Source organism: Pelodiscus sinensis, chromosome 12, assembly GCF_052426305.1.
Source record: "Pelodiscus sinensis isolate ZL-2025 chromosome 12, ASM5242630v1, whole genome shotgun sequence".
Classification (NCBI taxonomy): Eukaryota; Metazoa; Chordata; order Testudines; family Trionychidae; genus Pelodiscus; species Pelodiscus sinensis.
This window is the reverse complement of record NC_143063.1, coordinates 514,655-537,534: the sequence shown is the minus strand read 5'-3', so window position 1 is coordinate 537,534 and position 22,880 is coordinate 514,655. Positions and strand designations below refer to the sequence as shown.

At 45.6% G+C, this 22,880-nt stretch overlaps 1 protein-coding gene across 2 annotated transcripts in view; it reads right to left on the bottom strand.

Annotated features, from left to right (window-relative positions):
- The window catches only part of HYDIN (HYDIN axonemal central pair apparatus protein), a 389,432-nt gene that overhangs the window by 343,123 nt on the left and 23,429 nt on the right, over nucleotides 1-22,880 (bottom strand). The gene's annotated exons all lie outside the window — the stretch shown is intronic.

Below are 22,880 nucleotides of genomic sequence, written 5' to 3'. Positions count from 1 at the left end.
TCTGGAGTCTGATTTGTCTTCTGTACCCCCAAGTTTCACCTCACTTACAAAGTACTAGCTTACAAATTACTTACTTTCTCATTTTTACCATATGATTGTAAAACCAGTTGAAATATAAATATTGTACTTACATTCCAATGGAACAGTATAAACAAGTCACTGTCTATATGAAATTTTAGATTGTGATGACTTAGCTAGTGGTTTTTGTGTAGCCTGTTATAAAACAAGACAATTCTCTAGCTGAGTTGATGTACCCCCTGGAAGACCTTGGCACATCCCCAGGGGTACATGGTTGAGAACCAAGGAGGTAAAGGGCTTGTATAGTCCACTTTGCATCATCAAATTGAGCTCCAGCTGGAAGAGCTCTGTTTGCTATAAAAACACCTATCAATAAACAGCCTCAGAAAGGTAAACATGTTAACCTGTAACTTTAAGAAACAACTTTTAAAAAAAACCAAAGTAGCCTTGTGACACCTGAGAGACTAACAAAGATATATGTGTAGTATCATGAGCTTTCGTGGGCACAACCCTCTTCTTCAGTAACCATATCAAGAAACAAATAGTCTGCAATGTAGCATTTGTGCAGTTAGCAAAAATTAACAGACCATGACTCACTTGCTAGATGAATATTCTTCCTTACAGAGGAAACCTGAAGTCAAGAGGATGAATCATTTGCCCAAAGTCACATAGTTAAGGCACAGAACCCAGGTCTCTTGATATCCAGACTAGGGATGTAATAGTATAGTCAATCAACTGTTAAGCAAAAACTTACAGGTTAATGCTATAGATTACATGCATTTCCCTCCTCTCCCTCTCCCTGCCAGTAAATTTCTCAGTCCTGGCTTGCGACAGTTCTGGGACCTACCCCTGTTGCAACTCAGAATTTCAAATGTATTAAGACCTGGGTGGGCAGGCAGCCCAGCTCAATTCTGGCTCGTACTGGATCCCTCTAGACAAGGACTACTGCCACCCCACGCTGCTGCCTCTTTCTCAGAAGCAGCAGTACAAGGTGACAGGCACCCGGTCCACAAGGGGAGAGATTTTTTTAAACTGGCTCTCCTCATTGACCAGCTCCCACCTGGCACCCCACACTGCTGCCTCTGATACAGTAGCTTCTGGCCCCATCCCGGGGACTATAGAATAGTCAACTAACCCATAAAATTTTGTTAGGTTACTCAACTATTCAATTAACCGATATTTAACCTCCCTAACCCAGACCTCTCCATCTCCTCCAACCCAAAGATCTGCTTGATTTTGAACTAAGATTTCTAAAACCTGTGCTGATCATTAGGGTTCCACACACATTTCTACTCAAAAGGACCAGTTTCAGATGCTTATAACTTTTTCAGTCTTAGCTTTCTGGCTAAAATTTACAGTGCAATTTCATAATGGTCTGCCCATGCTTTATTGGTGCTTCAATGCAAGCATGCCAAAAAAAGTATAGGCAGTGCTTTTTCTTTCTGTCTGGTTAGTGAAGGTGTGCAAGGAAAAGCTGGCCTATAGGAAATCCTGCCTCTTTCCAATTGTTATAGAAAAGTATATATGAAATGAAACAACAGCTTCATTGGCAACAGGTACTGCACAGTCCAGAGTACAGATGCTTCTATACAGCACTGTTCTAAAATAGTGAAATTTCTTGCCTTCTTAATACTAAATTATATGCAAAATATCTGCATTAAAAGAATATGAAGGTTGTAAAGTAAGGAAATGACAGAGATAAGGATCTTAAAGACTGAGCTAATGATGAAAGTAACTTAAATTTCTGATGGGTATTGCTAAATTTCTGATGTATTGACCATCCCCGGGGACTCAAGGCAGGAAGATGGACAAGGTGCCACCTCCTGTAGTGGAACGCCCGAGCCAGCTCTTACCAGAGTGGCACATTGGGGTGCACTGGCTTCCTTTCACCTCTGGCTGATGTAGTACTCTCTAAGCTAAAATACAGTGCCTACTCTGTGGCCCAGGCAGTAGCAGGTTCATCAACCTTTATGTAACCCAGCCACCACAAGGGGGAGGTAGAGTGTCATGTGGCATATGTGTGGATTACCTTTTCTGCCCACCAAACTTGTAGGATCAAGCCCAGGTTTTTAAAAATAAACTACATTTGAGTTTAACTTCAGATTCCAAAATACCTTCCTCTCTGCTACAGAAAGCAAGAACAATCATAAATGCAAGTCACCAAAGGTGTAACCAGCTCCTCCAAACATGTGCTACAGCCACTCTTTAGGATATATAGAATCATAGAGCTGGAAGAGACCTCAGAAGGTCATCAAATCCAGCCCCCCGCTCTAGGCAGGACCAATCCCAACTAAATCAACCCAGCCAGGGCTTTGTCAAGCCAAGACTTAAACACCTCTAGGGATGGAGACTCCACTACTTCCCTAGGTAACCCATTCCAGTGCTTCACCACTCTCCTAGGCTGTGTCTAAACTACATGCCTCTGTCGGCAGAGGCATGTAGATTAGACAGATAGGCAAAGGCAAATGAAGCCGCGATTTAAATGATCGCGACTTCATTTACATTTACATGGCTGCCGCGCTGAGCCGACAAACAGCTGATCAGCTGTTGGTCGGCTCGCGCGCTAGTCTGGATGTTCCCCCTGTCGACATCAAATCCCTTTGTCGGCAGCCCCGTTATTCCTCGTGGGATGAGGCTTACTGGGGCTGCCGACAAAGGGTTTTGATGTCGACAGGGGGAACGTCCAGACTACCACGCGAGCCGACAAACAGCTGATCAGCTGTTTGTCGGCTCAGTGCGGCAGCCATGTAAATGTAAATGAAGCCGCGATCATTTAAATCGCGGCTTCATTTGCCTTTGCTGAACAAACAAATCTACATGCCTCTGCCGACAAAGGCATGTAGTTTAGACGTACCCCTAGTGAAATAGTTTTTCCTAATATTCAACCTGGACCTCTCCCACCACAACTTGAGACCATAATTCCTTGTTCTGCTATCCATCACTACTGTGAACAGCCTTTCTCCATCCTCTTTGGAACCTCCCTTCAGGAAGTTGAAGGCTGCTATCAAATCCCCCCTCACTCTTCTCTTCTGCAGATTAAATAGACCCAACTCCCTTAGCCTCTCCTCGTAGGTTATATGCTCCAGCCCCTTAATCATTTTGGCTGCCCTCCACTGGACCCTCTCCAATGCATCCACATCCTTCCTGTAATTTGGGGCCCAGAACTGGACACAATACTCCAGATGTGGCCTCACCAGAGCAGAGTAAAGAAGAACAATCACATCTCTGGATCGACTGGCAATGATCCTCTTAATACAACCTAATATGCCATTAGCCTTCATGCCACTGGACTCATATCCAGCTTCTCATCTACTGTAATCCCCAGGTCCTTTTCTACACAACTGCTACTTAGCCGGTTGGTCCCCTGTAACAATGCTTGGGATTCTTCTGTCCCAAGTGCAGGACTCTACACTTGTCCCTATTGAACCTCATCAGGTTTCTTTTGGCCCAGTCTTCCAATTTGTCTAAGTCACTCTGGACTCTATCCCTGCCCTCCAGCGTATCTACCTTTCCCCCTAGCTTAGTGTCACCCGCAAACTTGCTGAGTGTGCAATCCATCCCCTCATCCAGGTCATTAATAAAGATGTTGAACAAAACCAGTCCTAGAACCAAACCTTGGGGCACTCCTGTAGAAACAGATTGCCATCCTGACATCGAGCTGTTGATCACTACCTGCTGGGCCTGACCTTCCAGCCAGTTTTATATCCATCTTACCATCCATTTATCCAATCCACATTCCCTTAACTTGCTGGCCAGAATATTGTGGGAGACCGTATCAAAACCTTTCCAGGGACAGAGGTAAGACTGACCGGTCTATAGTTCCCTGGCTCGTCCTTCTTCCCTTTCTTAAAGATGGGCACTACATTTGCCTTTTTCCAATCATCCGGAATCTCTCCCGATCTCCACGACTTTTCAAAGATAATGGCCAAAGGCTCCTCAATGACATTTGCCAACTCACTCAGTACCCTCGGATGTATTAAGTCCAGACCCATGGATTTGTGTACGTTTAGCTTTTCTAAATAGTTGCTAACCTGTTCTTTCCCCACCAAGGGCTGTCCACCTGTGTCACATATTGCGTCTTGGAGCTGACCTTGTCCGTGAATACAGAGGCAAAGAAAACATTAAGTACTTCAGCTTTCCCCGCATCATCTGTCACTAGGTTACCGCCCTCATCCAGTAGGGGCCCCACACCCTCTCTGATCACCTTCTTCTTGCTAAAAGGCCTGTAGAAACCTTTCTTATTCTCCTTACATCCCTTGCGAGATGCAATTCCAATTGCGCTTTTGCCTTCCTGATAATTCCCCTGCATTCTCGATCTACACGTTTATACCCCTCCCTAGTCATCTGTCAAAGTTTCCACTTTTTTTTTTTTTTAGGTCCCTTTTTGTGCTTAAGTTCACCAAGGATTTCCCCGGTAAACCAATCCGGTCTCCTACCATATTTGCTTCTCTTGCTACGCATTAGAATGGTTTCTTTCTGTGCTTTCAATAAGGCTTCTTTAAAATACTGCCAGCTCTCCTGGGCTCCTTTCCTCTTCATGTTAGGATCCCAGGGGATTCTGCCCATCAGGTCTCTGAGGGATCCCAAATCTGCTTTTCCAAAGTTCAAAGTGTGTATTTTACTACTCTCTTTTCTTCCTTTGGTCAGGATCCTGAAATCTACCATCTCATGATCACTGCTTCACAGGTTGTTACCCACCTCTAAGTCCTCTATTAGCTCCTCTCTGTTTGTGAGCAACAGGTCAAGCTGTGCGCAGCCTCTGGTTGGATCCTGCAGCACTTGTACCAAGAAGTTGTACCAAGAAGTTATCCCCAAAATTCTCCAAAAACTTCCTGGATTGTCTGTGTACTGCCGTATTGGTCTCCCAACAGATGTCAGGGTGATTAAAGTCCCCCATGAAAACCAGGGCCTGCGATCAGGAAACTTCTCTTAGTTGTCCGAAGAAAGCCTCATCTACCTCATCCACCTGATTCCACGGCCTGTAGCAGACACCAACCACAACATCGCTGCTGTTGCTTACACCTCTAGACTTGACCCACAGACTCTCAACAGGTTTTTCTCCCTCTATATACTGGAGTTCTGAGCAATCATAGTGCTCTCTTACATATAGTGCAACTCCTCCTCCTTTTCTCCCCTAACTGTTCTTCCTGAACAGTTTACACTCTTCCATGAGAACGCTCCAGTCATGCAAGTCATTCCACCAAGTCTCTGTTATCCCAATCAAATTGTAGTTCTTGGACTGAGCCAGGGCCTCCAATTCTTCCTCTTTGTAACCCAGGTGAGAGCATTGGTGTACAAACACTTTAGATAACCAGTTGATCGCCCGACCCTCTGCATTCAAATCAGGGGTCCACCTTTGCTGATCGTTCCTCTTTGCATTTCTTCCCGGTATCTAACTTCCCCACTCCCCTCAGGGTTTTGGTCACTGTCCCCCAACGAACCTAGTTTAAAGCCCTCCTCACTAGGTTTGCAAGCCTGCCCCCGAAGATGCTCCTTCCTCTCTTGGTTAGGTGGATCCTATCTTTTCCTAACAATCCTTGTGCCTGGAACAGAGTCCCATGGTCGAAGAAACCAAAGCCCTCTCTGTGACACCACCTGCGCGACCACACATGTACTTCCTCAATTCGACGAGCCCTACCCAGTCCTTTCCCTTCAACAGGGAGAATGGTCGAAAACACCACTTGCGCTCCGAAGGCTTTGATCCTTCTTCCCAACTCTACGCAATCTGCAGTAATCTCTCAAGGTCATTCTTGGCCATATCATTAGTTCCCACATGGAGAAGCAGGAAGGGGTAGCAATCCGAAGGTTTGATCAGTTTTGTAAGGCTCTCAGTCACATCCTGAATTCGAGCTCCCGATAAGCAGTGCACCTCTCAAGATGCCAGGTCCAGACGGCAGATGGATGTCTCAGTCCCTCTTAGGAGGGAGTCCCCAACCACCCCCACCGTCGTCTTCTTTTGTGGGTGGTGGTCGTGGAACACCCATCCCTAGGACTACGCATCCCATGCCTTCTAGTAGATGGTGTTCCCTTCCGGTTTCCCCCTTGTGAGGTCCCTTCCAAAGTATTCAGCACTACAGAGTCTATGGAGAGAGCCTGAAAGCGATTACTTAGTTCTATAACATTGGGGGAGTCCTGTGCTGGTCTTTTTCCCCTTCTAGAAGTTACATGCTGCCAGTTCTCTTCCTGGTCCTGTACTGCCCTCTCTGGCTCTTCCGCCTGCCATGCTTGCAGAATTAAATGCTGCCTTCTATTGAGGAAGTCTTCATCCTTTCTGATCAAGCGTAGGGTCAACACTTGAGCCTCCAGTTCTCTAATTTTTTCTTCCAAAATGGTGACCAGCTTGCACGTAGGGCAGATAAAATCCGTTCTTACTTCCGGGAGGAAGACAAACATGGCACATGCTGTGCAGGTAACAACAGCAGAACTATCACCATCCATACCTGCTGTCCTAAAAAAGGGTTTAAAGGAAGTTTACAGTAATTTAGTAACCAAGACTGGCTGGGTAATAAAGGTGAGGCCTCATCAGCTAGGTCTATGAACACAAAGAGGGGCTGGAGAAGAGCATGAAATTAAAGAACAATAAACCTCTAGATGGTCTGTACATCAGGAAGGCATGAAATAATGAACCTGTCAAGCTACTGATATTTAAAATAAGGACAGTGCTGGGAGACTGGGTGGGTGGCTGGCTGCTGCCATGTCAGTGTCAGAAACAGTCCTTCATTGTAGTGCCAGGAATGCCAAGACATACCTTATTCACAGCAAACAATGAAGAATGATCATGAAAGGCCAAGCTCCCCTCTCTGTGGCTAAATTAGGAAATCTATAAAATGAAATTACCTGGCTTCAGGGTGTCACTGTTGCTCCAGTTCTGGGACAACTAGCAGCTGCTTCTGCTGTGGCATCCACCTTTGGTTTCCCTTTGTGAAGGCTGTTCTGTAAGCAGATCAAGAGGCTGCAGGTTTGATTTGAGAATCCTCTGCCAATGATGAAAGCAAGGACCTGAATACCCATATGTGATTTCCTCCTATAATGAAAATCTCTCTTGCACTCAGGCACTTGATCTCATTAGGAGAAAAAGAGAACAGATGGTTGTCAGCTGTCAGCCAGTGTCCCCATTCTGGCTCTGTTCCTCTTCCCACAAGGACAAGGGCCTGGCAATGATGATGAGCCCAGAAATGGAGGTAGATGCGGATTTCGTGTTGGCAGTAAGCAGCCAGAGCCAGAGATGAAGTCTGAGATGGGTTTGGTTACAGAGATCCCCTTGTGACAGTCACTGGAAGTGCTGAAATACCACTGAGCCAACCTTCCTGGGTACTCCCTTTACTCTGCCATGCAGAGACCGGCCCTCTGGTCTCCTCCAGCACTGTCAGAGATGGAGTCACAGCCCCACACAGTAACACACACAGAGAAAGGCTCAGATCTGAGAAGGCTAACCTAAAGGGACTTCAGCACGCCCTCTCCTTCCATGTAGAAAAATACTAAATTGATGATGGACTCCATATCAGCTGAACACATGCTCTTGTGGGGACTTTCAGCCCCTCCTACAAATTGGCCCATAAGACAAACTCACTTACAAATCATTGATCTTATTAATGAGCTATCAGTGTTTCTGGAATATCCTTAATGGCTCTTGCTTAGCACGTGTATATTAGTAAAACAGGTTTATTATTCATCTTTCTAACTTCAAATGATACAAGCACACAAATGGGAAAATCATATTCAGTAGATTACAACTTTTCAAATTATACCTTATAGAAAGTATTTTGCATAAAACATTTTCCAGTTATGAATATTCATAAGCATATTTCCATAAAGCATATGGATAACTCTGTGACAAAGATAAATAAAAGAGCCCATTTTTTAAGAACATGCACCAGTAATCAGGACTGAAAGGGAAATGAGGTGGAGATCAGTTGGTACGGGGACACCATGAGCATTTGTCTCCAATTGTCAGATTTGATATGAAAGAGTAAGACGTATTCTAGCTTTATTGTGGTTCCACTAAAAGCCCACTGGCCTCTTGAGCCCCTCTGCCTGCCCTCAGCCACTGGGCACCAACAAGCTATTAACACAAGCCTATGAGCAAATGAACCACAAACATACCTGGGACCACTTTCATCAGGGCCTAAGGGAGTTTGGCTCTCAGACCTCATTCAGTTTCAGTGGGATTTGTGGTGTCTTTAGGAAAGAAATCCCAACTCTGGTTCCTTAATCTCTGGCTAAAACAGTTCCAAGCTCCTTCTTGAGCTGTGATCCCACGTCTCTTTGAGCTTCTGCTGACAGCTCCCACTAGGACCCCAGTTCTGCAAGGACTCACTCATATCTGTTACTTTCCTTGCCTGCGGACTCAGTCCCATTAATTTCTATGGGATTCCTTGGGGCATGTAAAACTGCACAGGGAGAACTGCCTTCAGGGTGTGGACCTGGAATCCAACTCCGCTCTTATTAATTTGGGCTCAGCGAGCAGCTCAACTCTTCCCAAAGGGCAGGGCATCATTAGATAGCATGGGAGGGTCAAGTTAGCTGATTCAGCACAGACCAGGGCAAACCATGGGCAGCAGCATCTCAGCTAAGCCTGGCCCAACAGGATTTAGGAGATGGGGGTACATCTATAGTGCAGGTGAGTGCAAGCTTCCCAGCCCGGACAGGCACACTTGTGCCAATGCTGCTCTAGCTTGCACACTAAGAACAGTGTAGTAGACCACCCAAGCTCACATCCCAGGGGTTGTGGTGAGAGGCTAGGCCCTGGCCACTCAAGCTGCAATAACCACACTGCTACTTTTAATGCACAAGTCCGAGCAGCCCTACACAGAGTGAACACTGAACTGTTACTTACCATGCCATCAGCAGCTCCCCTCGCAGGAAACCTCACCCACCAGCCACAGCCAGTCTTTTTACCCCTAACTCTCAGAGTTTTGCCAGGAAGAGCAGTTGCTCAGTCAACCTGAACATGTCTACCCAACCCAGTTCAGTGGAATTCCCTACAAAAAAAAGGGGCAGGGACGTCTACGGCTCTCAATGATACCACTCCACCTAATCACGTGAAGGCAGCACAAGCTAATAGACTCAATGTGGGGCTTGAAACTAGGAAAACCTCATCTCCTATCATTGATCTGCCACTGACCTCCCACACCACTTTGAACAAGGCACCTTGCTTCATCGTACTTTGTTTTCCCTGCCATTTCAATGGCTTTGTCTACACTTAACAGTTTGAAGCACAGTCATGGCAGTGTTTTAACCTTAAAGTGGAGCCACGGCATGAGTACCAGGAAAGCCCTCTCCTAGTGGTGAGTACCTCGGCTCCCAGCGCTGTAGCCTGGTTCACCCTGACCCTTTACACTTCTGTAACTCGCTGGGCTGGGAGGTGGAAGGGTGTTTTTTCACATACTTTACATGAGAAACAAGGACCTGTGGGCTCCTCCTCCAACACTGACCCTCCTCCCCCACTCCTCTAATAATTATTGGAATGCGAATTGCTCCAGGCCAGGTCTGAAGCAGGTTGCTGGGTGGCAGTGAGGGATGCAAGTTTGCTCTTCCACTGCTGCCTGGGCTGTAACCTTTTCTCTGGCTGCAGGACTTTGGTTCCCAAGGACATCTGACACTAACTCCCTAGGCTATGTCTGCACTACAGGACAAAGTCAAATTAAGATACGCAACTTCAGCTACGTTAATAGCACAGCTGAAGTAAACGTAGCTTAACTCGGCTTTTGGCACTGTCTACACTGCAGGAAGTCAAAAGAAGAACACTTTTCCTTCAACGTCCCTTACTCCTCATGAAAGCAGGGTTATTGGCATCAACCAGAGTGTCCCTCTCACTTTGAATTAGCTGTCTTAACTAGCAGGGATGTTAAATGTTGAGTACTTGACCAATCGAATAGTTGATGCAAATGGCATCGACTATTCCATTAGTCAATAGGGCACCTCTGCCTTTGAAGTGTAACAACAGCCGTAGGGCTGTTGCTACATTTCAAAGGCAAAAGTGCTGCGAGGACCACAGGGCCAGCTGGTCCCCTGCTCTCCACAGCGTTTCAAAGCGGCAGTGCAACGTGGAGCCTGGCATCAGCTGGGGATTCCCCTGCTGATCCCGGATTCCACGTGGTGCTGCTGCTTTGAAATGCCGCGTGCAGCCTGGGGACACCCTAGCTGGCCCTGGGCTGCACACGGCGCTGCCATTTTGAAGTACCCCCTCGCTGCCTCTTTCTGATAGAGGCGGGGGGGGGAAGGAGTGACTAGTCGATTCAACTATCCGATAAGCATTTGCTTATCAGATAGTCGACTAGTCATTCACATCCCTATTAACTAGGCCGCTAATTTGAACCCTGGAAGATTGACAACGGCAGCTTCGATCTTCCTCTGTGGTGTAGACATACCCTACGAGATTTTTGAAAGGCAATAGGTCCAAGATTATTTCTCAGGAGTGCCCCAAAGGGCCTGTTACAACCAGCCTCAGGAGCCTCTTTCCATGCAACACAATAGGTGAAAGCCAGATCTGGGATTAATCGGACACAGTACCGTACTGCCTTGGAACAAGACAGGACTGACACAGACCTCTGGAGCAGCCCTGGGTAATTAACCAAGCAGTGTCAGGGTCAGGACCCTGAACTCCGAACTGATTCCTGTTCACCAAGCACAAAGGTACCAGTTGCTTTTTACAAGGTGCTGCTCAGGGAAAAACTGCTTCCTCTGTTGGTTCATTGGTTCTCGTCCCCCTTCCCTCCCAGAGAGATGGAGCAGATTAGATTCTGCAACATGTATTCCTGTCTGTCATGGCAGCCCTCGACTCAGCCTCTCTCTTCCGTCATCAGCGATTTAGATAATGGCATAGAGAGTATGATTATTAAGTTTGCAGATGCTACCAAACTGGGAGGGGTTGCAACTTCTTTGGAGGGTAGGGTCATAATTCAAAATGATCTGGACAAATTGGAGAAATGGTCTGAGGTAAACAGGATGAAGTTTAATAAAGACAAATACAAAGTGCTCCATTTAGGAAGGAACAATCAGTTTCACACATACAGAATGGGAAGCGGCTGTCTAGGAAGGAGTCCTGCAGAAAGGAATCTAGGGTTATAGTGGACCACAAGCTAAATATGAGTCAACAGTGTGATGCTGTTGCAGAAAAAGCAAACATGATTCTAGGATGTATTAACAGGTGTGTTGTGAGCAAGGCACGAAAAGTCATTCTTCCACTCTACTCTGCACTGATTAGGCCTCAGTTGGAGTACTGTGTCCAGTTCTGGGCACCACATTTCAAGAGAGATGTGGAGAAACTGGAGAAGGTCCAAAGAAGAGCAACAAGAATGTTTAAACATGACCTATGAGGGAAGACAAAGAACTGGGCTTGTTTAGTTTAGAAAAGAAAAGACTGAGAGGGGACATGATAGCCATTTTCAAGTATATAAAAGGGTGTTACAAGGCGGAGAGATAAAAAAAATAATCTCCTTAGCCTCTGGTGATAGGACAAGAAGCAATGGGCTTGAATTGCAGCAAGAGAGGTTTACGTTGGACATTAGGAAAAGCTTCCTAATGGTCAGTGTGGTTAAACACTGGAATAAGCTACCTAGGGAGGTTGTGGAATCTGCATCACTGGAGATATTTAAGAGCAGGTCGGATAGACATCTATCAGGGATGATCTAGATAGTGCTTGGTTCTGCCGTGAGGGCAGGGGACTGAACTCAATGTCCTCTCGACATCCCTTCCCGTTCTAGTATTCTATGATTCTGCTATTCAGGGTGTTTGTGTGTGTCACTGGGCATAGCTTGTGGTTTTCTGAGTGAATCACAGGGCACTTAGCTCAATCCCTATGCCTTCCTGTCCTCATAGGCTGCTCTTCTCTGTACCCCAAGCTCTGGTTTCACAGACACTGGCTGTGTTCTCCATGCCCCCTCTTGCAGCCTAAACTACAGCATGCAAGCTCTGGCTGGAATACACATCAGCTGGGGAACGGTTGGCTGGGGAGGGCAGAGTTAAGAGCTGAATGCTCCTTTCCAAGGACCAGCTGTTCCCAGGGCACCAGATTAATTAGTGAATGTTTGGAGAAAGCTTTGAACGGGGACCATTCTATAGAAATTCTTAGCAGTACGTATTTTTATTATTGGCTGAGGACAAAGATTGTTTATTCAGCTCCAGCAACAGCTGTAACAAGAGATCCCAGGTCTTATGCTTGATTCACCCTTTTATTTACACATATACACGCCCCCTTATAGATAATTAACACTATCCTTCCTCATAGCCTTAGCTGTCAAGTCAAGCCAATAAGAGATGGAAATAATATACCAGGCAGCCTTGCCTATTGGATACAGCATGGAACTGAGGTTCAGGACTTCTGCGTTCCATCCCTGGCTCCTTCGCCAGTTTGCTGTAAAACTTTGGGAAAGTCATTTAGTCTTTCTGCGCCTCATTTCCTTTCTCTCTAACATGGAGGTAACAACACTGATTTGCCTGAGAAAGGTATTATCAAGATGTGCTTCAAGATCCATGAATTTAATGGTTCATCACTGACATCAATATACTGTTCTCACTTTTCATCTGAAAACTGTGTGAGATCACAGAGCATCAGCTATTGCCACTGGCCAAAGCAGAAGCCTATGGATTACCTTTCCTTTCCCCCTTTTGTAGAACTTCCCCTCCCATACAACAAAACATTTAAGCACATTAAACAGATGCCTATCTCCCACTGAACTCAGGTTTAAAAGGTGAGCACTTTAAGTACTTTGCTGAATTAGCACCTTCCAGAAGTTCAGTAGATCATTTGTCCATCCCAAAACAGTCCTTTCACTTCCATCTGGGCTACTCCCATCATAAAACTTTCCTGTGGGGTGTCTCTCCACTATAATTTTATTTACGTTAATGGGATACGCACAAATGGCCACATTCAGGCCTCGTGGCAAATGAACACAACTTCATGAACTTCAGTGCAGATTCATCTGCATATAACCAATGTGAAATTTTCCCGTGCTACATGTATATAGTCCAACCCACCCACTTGCCCTCTTCCTTAGAATACTGAATGAGAGCTCAAGAGTAATGGAATTGGTCCTGCCTAGAGCAGGGGGCTGGACTTGATGACCTTCTGAGGTCTCTTCCGGTTCTACGATTCTATGACGGAGCCAAAGAGAAATTACTTACCTCAGGACTGTATTCTCCTTGATTCTTATTTCATTTGCCTCTGGTGTCCTTGTTGCAGATGTTACTAATTCCTCATCTGTAGGACCCTATTGCTTGGAGTATCACTGCCTGTTGGAAGGTTGCTAGCATTTCAGACAAACACAGCTTCTGGTTTCTCCAGTTGCCAACTGTCAGTTTCCATTCAAGGAGCAAACAAACAAACTACAGACCAGGGGAGTGACAGCCACAGCAACCCAGATATCTGAAATGTGCACATTCGCACACTGGCTTAGGGGATTTTGGCCAGGGGCAGGGGCTGTCTGGCCAGGTGGAAGAGTGAGAGGGTGGGGGTGTAGACATGAGGTAGAGGGGCAGGGGGCACTTACTTGTTTGCGTGCCGTGTTGCAAGCACCGTGTAATACGTCTGCGGCTCCTATTCCCTGGAAGCCCCCAGGGAAGTGTTTCCTGGGGGACAAAAAAGGGCGCTGCACACAGACCATTTTGGCTTCTCATTTCCCGCATGCAAAGGGAAGGAAAAGAGCCGCGTACCGAGACATTTTTTGTTCCGCTTCTTCCCCTCACCCGAGGAAACTGGTGCTAACGCTCCAGTCTTATGGGGGGGAGTGGAGAAGAGAGACGTAAAGTTGTAGTACCAGCACAGGCTCCCTGCTGCGGAGAGAGCAGGGGTGGGGCTGAGTTGAGGATCCAGAAAAGCCATAGGTTTCTAACCCCTGGGCTATGTATCATACCTACTCCTGCACCAACCCCTTGCCCTGAGCCTCCTCCCGCAACCCAAACCCCTGCTCCAGCCCTACGTTCATGGCTCTCCATACAATTTCCCTTCCCAGCTGTGGCCCTCAGCCAAAAGGTTTGCCCACCCCTGCATTAGTGTGTAGTGGGCAAGGTACGAACACAAGGGTATACTCTGTCACAGAGGGAAGTGGATGGTTTACCTTTAAAAACTAACATGCAACACATTACAGCAGTCTTGTATCTGCCATGAGCTGTCAAAAATACATTATTTTAATGTAATCAAAAATCCTCCAGGAAGTGTCCCAAATCCACATAATGTTCTCTACTGCTAATACATTTCACTCAGGACCTCTACAGGAACTGTGTGTGAAAACACATGTACCCAGCCATCTCCCACTTGGCTTCATGATGGAGGAGACAGTAATACATAAGTTATTCCAGATGAATCACCCCTTAATAAAAGAATGCCTGAAGCAAGGTGGGTGAATCTGATTTGGGTAATACTATGGACAATTAAAAATGCCTCCACTTTTCTGATCAAACCCAGGGGTGAATTGCTACTGTCAGGCGCTATTTGGAGTATGATAAAAAACAATGGATTCCCCATATCACATGCTGTGTACAAGCCAAAAATATTGCCGTTACCTCACTTAAGAGATCCTACCCACACTGTAGCCAATGAACAAGAGGTGTCTGGGTTATGTTGGTGGTCAACAGCTGCATGGAGATGTCACCTGCCTTTCTATGGGCAGGAAGTAACAAGCTGCTTCTAGCCATAGGGAAGCGGGGAAGTTGGCGGGGAAGGAGGGGGGAAGAGATGACCTCTGCAAAGACATAGGCCAAGTCATTCTTACCTCCCACCTCCACCCCATGGCTGGAAGCCCTTCTCTCCTACTCAGGGCTGAAAGGTTGCTGCTGACTCTATTCTGGTGTTAACTCTCACAGACATCTGGGGAGAGTGGGCCTATGACCGTGCACACCCCCCAAGTTGTCTCAAGAAGACACAGTGTCAGCTACCAGGAAAGGCAGATCCATCCAGAGGTCCCAACCAGGCATATGTGGGGAGTTTGCATGCGTGTCACCTCTCCCCATACAAACCTTCAAGATAAGATGGTAAATAAAAAGATTCCAGCTCTTCAGTGATAGAAATGGAGCTGTGCAGTATTTCTTTTCAACAAGGGCTCAGTCAACTTGATGTTAATTTGAATGTTTGTACTGCATAGTTCTGATTGAGGTATTTATGTACCTTTAAGTAGAGTCACCATATTACCATATGTTGACTGTTGGACACCTGGTAAAATTACTCAGAGTCCAATGAGTTCAACAGCAATCTCATTTAAATCAATTGGAGCTACAGGCCTAAATACCTTTGCAATCCTGCACCTAATGGATAAAACTCTTGCTGATATCAGTGGGAAGAGAGGGAGACTGTGGATAAATCCCTGTAATATTATCACTTTCATATAACTTTGTATTAAGATCTTGTCCTTTTAGATATATCTTTAAGTGTTCTTATAGAATCTCTGTAACATTTCTCCTATAACTTTGTATTAAGAGAAACTTTCCTTTATAGATAGATCAATCTTGTAAGAAAAAAAATGTCTTTTGAGCTCTCCCCTTTTCTTGATTGTCCTGTTGAAATGAATGAGGTGTGAATGAAGAATGAAAGGGGAGCACCTCCAGCAGCAGTTGCAAGGGTGGAGAAGGTCTGGGAGCCAGACCCAAGACAATACCTGTAAAGTGAGCTCATTAAGAAGACTGGACATACAGAGGCCTTGGGAGTCAAGCAGCAAGTGCCTGCCCTTGGAAGAACTCTCGCTGAAGCAGCATTAAGAAAGGCAAGGTGATGCCTAATTGGTTGCATGAGCAGGATAAATATGAGGCATCTTGCAGAGGGACCCCGGGTTTTCATCTTGTCAATATGGGAGCATCGATCCAGATCGGCAGAAGCCCGGCTCCACCCCTCCCCCATCTAACTCACCTGGCCAGTGCAGTTAGGGGGAGCAACTTTTGGTAACAAGATGGAGTGTGCCTGTGTGTGTGAGAGAGAGTCCATGAGTGTAATGTGTTATATGCATATAAGTATTGCTTGATCTATGTATGTTCAATAAATGTGGCGTGTTTCCTTATCCCTCTGAAAAAGATCCTGGGTTCTTCTTTTAAGCACAAGACTGCTGCTGAGCACTGCTGAAACACTCATCCCCTCTCAGAGGCCACAGCTGCCACAACAGCTCTTCTTCCAAGGACATTACAACTTGACAGACCCACACTTAATTTGTCAGGCAATCCCAGTGAAAGAAACCAAGCTGTGGACCCTTTTGTCAGAGTTCTGAGTGAGCCCAGGATTCATAGCCACTATGACTCAATGTCAGACATAGCTCGTACCCCCAGAAACGGCAGCCCCAAACATGCCCATGTGCAGCTGCCCCACAATCCAGAGGACGAGAGAGAAATAACACGAATTGTTTGTTTTGACATACAGTGCACAGTATGTGTTCATTTTTTTGATTGTATTCTTTGGTATATATGGTTGTGCCAATTTCCTTCAACAATTTGATCTGAGGAAGTGGGTCTGACCCACGAAAGCTCATCACCTAATAAACCATTTTGTTAGTCTTTAAAGTGCTACATAGTCCTGTTTTTTGTTATAGCAAGTAGACACCTTTTACAGGATCTGTGCTTAATGATTCCATGAAAGGCACTGCAGGCCCATATTCAGGGGGTTTGCAACGGGTGCGAAAGCACTCCCTTCCCCTCATGGTTTCCCAAGTAAGTATGCTTTGGCTGGCCTGGGGAAGGCAGGAGTGGCATGCTGCCTGAGTCTCCTCCCCCATGTTCTGGCAGGCCGGGGGAAAGCTGGGGCTGATTTCCCTGCTTACTTGGGGGACCACAGGGTGTGCATTCACACCCTTGTGGTCTGCCTTTACAAAAAAGCACCCATGCACAGAAATTCATGAGTACAGGCCTGCATTGTCAAAATATGCCCTTGTGTCTGTTCACATTACTGTCCCAGGGATGGCTTAACTTCAGAATCTGTTGAGAGAACAAGAACATGCAATCTTTATAAGTAGATGTGGAGCATGGTGCTTCAGAGCAAATCTTCAATAGTACTGGAGAATGCACTACCCGGGGGTCTGTAATTGCCATGCTGCCTGCCCGTAATAATAGGGAAAGCGAATCAGGGCAGCTGCAAGGAGTAAATGAGACACTTGTCTAAACAAATCCAGGATGTTCCTCTCAGAGTTTTCTGAGCCATGGTGACAAGAGATGTAATTAGGGTTAGATGCCAACTGCAGGGCTCGACAAACTGGGCCCACACTTGGAACACCGCAGCCAGGGAGGGGTGCTGTAAAGGGCTTGGGCGACCACTCGCTGGCTGAGGTGGGACTTCACTTGGACCCCAGCATGCGGACTTCTCCTCTCCAGCCCCACATATTCACTTCAACACGCAATCCCCCGACACATAGTGGCTCGTGCGCACGCACACACACACACAGTTTGTGTCTCACAAATACACACTCTCCATCATGTGCACACACATACACTTGTATTATCATTATTACTGCTTGTGGAAGTTCCATATTAACTACAGGTAATGGCCAGGAATGATGGAAGGAGGAGCCCAGAGTAACCAGGGGTGAAAAGAGGGTGTCAAAATTCAAGTTTGCCCAACACATCATTTTCACTAAGGTAGGCCCCGTTAAATGTTAAATACAATAAGGTTTCGATAAGACTAAAGTGAAGGTGAAGAGTAATTAGTCTGAACAATATCTGATGTGCTTCTCTGCATTAGAGAAGTGTTTCAAGATCCTCACTGAGTTCAGTGCTCCATGATGGAAGGTTCTATAAAGAGTCAGAGCCTAATAGAAGAACTGGCAGCAGGCCAAAAGGAGAAAATGGAAATGCCACCGATAACTTTTAATAAGAACGGCCATACTGGGTCAGAACAAAGGTCCATCTAGCCCAGTGTCCTGTCTGCTGACAGTGGCCAATACCAGATGCCCCAGAAGGAGGGATCACAACAGGTGATCCTCACGTGATCCACTGTAACCCACCTCCAGAGAAACAGAGATTAGGGATACCATTCCTACTGTGGCAACCATTTCTGATTTAGCTAGAAGCCATTTGAATCACAGAAGCCATTTAAGCTCCTTGCTTCTGCACCTATGAACTCTCCTTCACCCCATGTGGAAAAGGCCAGAAGGATGAGCTATTGGAATGCGTTAATTGAGCTGTTTGAGAGAGAGCTCTCACTCCCTGCTACCTCCCTCTCCTTCTACTGAGAACAGTTGCTCTTCTGAGTTTAATCGATTATTTCTGCAATTGGATGCCCTGACGTCAGACTTGTTTGGTTAAGGGTATAAAGTACTAGGATTGATTTGTATTAGCAGCCTTACTTGCTGGGGTCGTGTTTGGCTCACTTTGTGCCTTATTGATCAATACAGCTTTTATTAGCCGCCTAACCACAGAGGAGTATTTTGCTTCAACACTACCCATCCTGGCTAATAGCCATTGAGGGACCTAACTTCCATGAATATATCTAGCTCTTTATAGAACCCTGTCAAAGTTCTAGCCTTCACCACATCCTCTAGCAAGGAGTTCCACAGGTTGACTGTGCACAGAATGAAGAAAAACTTCCTTTTGTTTGTTTGAAACCTGATGCCTATTAATTTCATTTGGTGACCCCTACTTCTTATATTATGGCAATAAGTAAATAACTTTTCCTTATTCATTTTTTCCACACCAGTCATGATTTTATAGACCTCTATCATATCTCCCCTTAGTCTCCTCTTTTCTAAGCTGAAAAGTCCAAGTCTTTTTAATCTCTCTTCATATGGGACCCGTTCCAAACAACTAATCATTTTTGTTGCCCTTTTCTTAACCTTTTCCAATGCTAATGTATCATAGAATCATTGAGCTGGAAGAGACCTCAGAAGGTCATCAAGTCCAGCCCCCTGCTCTAGGCAGGACCAATTCCAACTAAATCAATCCGGCCAGGGCTTTGTCAAGCAGAGACTTAAACACCTCTAGGGATGGAGACTCCACTATTTCCCAAGGTAACCCATTCCAGTGCTTCACCACCCTCCTAGTGAAATAGTTTTTCCTAATATCCAACCTGGACCTCTCCCACCACAACTTGTTCTGCCATCTCTCACTACTGAGAATAGCCTTCCTCCGTCCTCTTTGGAACCTCCCTTCAGGAAGTTGAAGGCTGCTATCAAATCCCCCCTCACTCTTCGCTTCTGCAGACTAAGCAGACCCAACTCCCTCAGCCTCTCCTCATAGGTCATATGCTCCAGCCCTCTAATCATTTTGGTTGCCCTCTGCTGGACCCTCTCCAATGTGTCCACATCCTTTTTGTAGTGGGGGGCCCAGAACTGGACACAATACTACAGATGTGGCCTCACCAGAGCCAAATAAAAGGGAATGATGACATCTCTGGATCTGCTGGCAATGCTCCTCTTAATGAACCTAATATGCCATTAGCCTTCTTGGCTACAAGGGCACACTGTTAACTTATATCCAGCTTCTCATCCACTGTTACCCCCAGGTCCTCTTCTGCAGAACTACTACTTAGCTGGTTGGTCTGCAGCCTGTAACAATGCTTGGGATTCTTCCGTCCCAAGGACTCTGTTGAATCTCATCAGATTTCTTGTGGCCCAATCCTCCAATTTGTCTAAGTCACTCTGGCCCTCAAGCATATCTACCTCTCCCCCTAGCTTACTGTCATCTGCAAACTTGCTGAGGGTGCAATCCAGCCCCTCATCCAGGTCATTAATGAAGATATTGAACAAAACCCGTCCTAGAACTGAACCTTGGGGCACTCCGCTAGAAACTGACCACCATCTTGACATCAAGCCGTTGATCACTACCCGCTGGGCCCGGCCTTCTAGCCATCTTTTTATCTTTTTTTTTTTTTTAGATGAGGCGACCACATCTGTACACAGTATTCAAGATGTGGGCATACCATGGTTTTATAGAGGCAATAAGATATTCTCCATCTTATTCTCTATCCCTTTTTTAAATGACTCCTAGCATTCGGTTTGCTTTTTTGACTGCTACTGCACACTAAGTGGATGTTTTCAGAGAACTATCTACAGTGACGTCAAGATCTCCCTCTTGAGTAGTTGTAGCTAAATTAGTCTCCATCATATTGTATGAATAGTTGGGATTATTTTTCCGATGTGCATTACTTTACATTTATCAACTTTAAATTTCATTTTCCGTTTTGTTGCCCAATCACTTCCTTTGATGAGATCTTTTTTAAGCTCTGCACAGTCTGCTTTGGTCTTAACTATCTTGAGCAGTTTGGAATCATCTGCAAATTTTGCCACCTCACTGTCTACCCCTTTCTCCAGATCATTTATAAATAAATTGAATAGAATTGGTCCCAAGACAGACTCTTGCGGGACCCCACTAGTTACCCCTCTCCACGCTGAAAATTTCCCATTTATTTCTACCCTTTGTTTCCTGACCATTAACTAATTACCAATCCACAAAAGGACCTTCCCTGTTATTACATGATAACTTACTTTACGTAAAAGCCGTTGGTGATGTGGAGGCAGGAAAAGGGAATAAGGGAATTTGTGTGCAGCCATCTTGGTCTTGTTAACAAGAGAGCAAGAGTCAGACTAAGTCTGTGGCCTGACAACGCGAGATCTGTAATTAGACGCTGCCTTTGCCTCTCGCCTCCATACGGAGATAAGGATAGAATACTGACTCTGGTAGGGACCTTGAGATAAGGAGCATCTGGGTGGAACTAAATAACTGTTAACCATTGATGTTTGTAATGGGAAGGAGACTAATTGTTATTGTTATTATATCTAATAGACAGTATATAAACTGCTTCATAATTGCTTGTATTCGAAGATCTGCCTCGGGGAGGGGAGAGGGCTTCCCCCCTGTCCGAACCAGTTTTTCCCTTGCTGCAGCTCGTAATAAAACTGCCTCTGGCTACTTGTTGCTTAAATACAAACTCAGAGTGAGGACAATGTTTTCTTCCACAGAGAGAGACTGTCAACATATGGAACATGTTCATAGAATCATAGAATAATAGAACTGGAAGGGACCTCGAGAGGTCATCGAGTCCAGCCCCCCGCCCTCAAGGCAGGACCAAGCTCCGTCTACACCATCCCTGACAGATGTCTATCTAACCTGTTCTTAAATATCTCCAGAGAGGGAGATTCCACCACCTCCCTTGGCAATTTATTCCAATATTTGACCACCCTGACAGTTAGGAATTTTTTCCTAATGTCCAATCTAAACCTCCCTTGCTGCACTTTAAGCCCATTACTCCTTGTCCTGTCCTCAGAAACCAAGAGGAACAAATTTTCTCCTTCCTCCTTGTGACACCCTTTTAGATATTTGAAAACCGCTATCATGTCCCCCCTTAATCTTCTTTTTTCCAAACTAAACAAGCCCAGTTCATGAAGCCTGGCTTCATAGGTCATGTTCTCTAAACCTTTAATCATTCTTGTCGCTCTTCTCTGTACCCTTTCCAATTTCTCCACATTTTTCTTGAAATGTGGCGCCCAGAACTGGACACAGTACTCCAGCTGAGGCCTAACTAGTGCAGAGTAGAGCGGCAGAATGACTTCACGAGTTTTGCTTACAACACACCTGTTGATACAACCTAGAATCATATTTGCTTTTTTTGCAACAGCATCACACTGTTGGCTCATATTCAACTTGTGGTCCACTATGACCCCTAGATCCCTTTCCGCCATGCTCCTTCCTAGACAGTCGCTTCCCATCTTGTATGTATGGAACTGATTGTTCCTTCCTAATGTTGATTCATTTAAGATTTTTACTGCATTTGATTCTACATGATCTTTCACATGTAGTGCCACTCCGCCACCCACACGACCTATTCTGTCCTTCTGATATATTTTACATCCCAGTATGATTGTGTCCCATTCCACCAGGTTTCTGTGATGCCTATTATATCAATCTCTTCCTTCAATACAAATAAATAGTCCTCTAGTTCACCCATCTTATTATTTAGACTTCTATTTGTGTAGAAGCACTTTAAAAAATTACCACTATTTATTTGTCTGCCCTTCCTTGATGTATTAGATTCTTGTATATGTGATTATTTTTTGTCTGATCTGGCCCATACTTTATCATCATTCCCCTCCCCTCTTTCTGACTAAAACCTAGAGAACCTGCATGAATGGTATCTCCTCTAAGAGAAGTCTCCGTCTGATCCACGTGCTCCTCCTCTGCACCAATTGGCTTTCCCCCATCTCAATTTAAAAACTTCTCTACGACCTTTTTAATGTTTAGTGCAAGCAATCTGGATCCACCTTGGTTTAGGTGGAGCCCATTCTTTCTGTATAGGCTCCCCCTCTCCAAAGTGTTCCTAGTTCCTAATAAAACTAAACCCCTCCTCCCTACACCATCATCTCATCCATGCATCGAGACTTAGAAGTTCTGCCTGCCTACCTGGCCCTGCCCGTGAAACAAGAAGCATTTCAGAGAATGCCACCATAGAAGTCCTGGATTTCAGTCTCTTTCCTAGCAGCCTAAATTTGGCCCTGCAGGACATCTCTCCTACCCTTCCCTACGTCATTGGTACCTACATGTACCACGACCACCGGTTCCTCCCCAGCACTACACATAAGTCTGTCTAGATGCCTCGAGAGATCCACAACCTTCGCACCAGGCAGGCAAGTCACCATACGATTCTCCCAGTCATCACAAATCCAACTATCTATGTTTCTAACAATCGAATCACCCACTACTAACACCTGCCTCTTCCTAACAACTGATATTCCCTCGCCCAGAGTGGTATCCCTCAGTGCGAGAGGATACCGTAACATCTTCTGTAAGGAGGCTGCCAACTATGAGATGGTTTCCCTCTGCTCCCATTGACTGCTCTCTTCCCCTGAGCCTTTCATCCTCCTTAACACAGCTGGGGCGGTCAAACTTGAGGTGGAACAGTACTACAGTGTCCTCCCAACCTCCCTTTAAAATACAAAATCTCTTTAACATGCCTAATTTAA